Source organism: Sesamum indicum, unplaced genomic scaffold, assembly GCF_000512975.1.
Source record: "Sesamum indicum cultivar Zhongzhi No. 13 unplaced genomic scaffold, S_indicum_v1.0 scaffold00593, whole genome shotgun sequence".
NCBI lineage: Eukaryota > Viridiplantae > Streptophyta > Magnoliopsida > Lamiales > Pedaliaceae > Sesamum > Sesamum indicum.
In genome coordinates, this window is record NW_011628456.1 from 2,291 (window position 1) to 3,141 (window position 851).

The window sequence follows — 851 nt, forward strand, 5'->3', positions numbered from 1 at the left end:
TATAGACAAGGGATCTTATAAGCTGCCAGATCTTATTTCCAATGAATTAGTCGACTTGTTTAGACGTCGTTTTCACAATTAAGCTGTTTATTTGACTGGTAGAAAGTGCTCGAAAGGTATTTATGCTGTCAAGATGAGCCAAATGCTTTTTTGCACATAAATGGATATCGGTATTGATTTTAAATATATCTTGGAACTAGGAAGGACACGGGACTATATATATATATATATTTAATTCTTAGATATGATACTACCTCAATTTAAGGTGTGGACCAAGAAATAAATTTAAATATATAAATTTAAGTGGCTTTTGCGGAAGAGTGAAAATGTAAATCATAGGGCTTTCCTATGAGGTTTGGACTACTTACATATGTTTCCCTTTGGTTTTGTTGCCTGCCACTAATATTTCATTCTGCAATCAGTAAACTTCTTGGAATATGATCAGCAAAGTTGGACAAAATTCCTAAGTTGAACCCTACATATGAGGGTTTTTATGAGGCATGTCTTTGGCCGGAATGCAATCCTCTTTAATTGGTTGTATTTCTTCATATTTGAGTTCCATGTTTCATATTTTCTTTTTAGTGATCTACTGCTTTCTTATTCCTCTCCCTTAGGTGACCGTGCAAGGATTGCAAGGTCCCCAGAGTTGGAGGTTATTGCTTCTCTTAAAGGGCCAGTGTTCTATATAGGCGATATGGGAATGTATTGATGCCATTCAAATATGCTGGATATCCTATGCTCTTAAGTGCCATTACAGTGGACAAGGATGATAACAATTTTCTTTCCTCTGATCAAGCACATCTTCTAGTTGCATCCTCGGAGCTTGTTTGGTTGACGTAAATTCATCATCT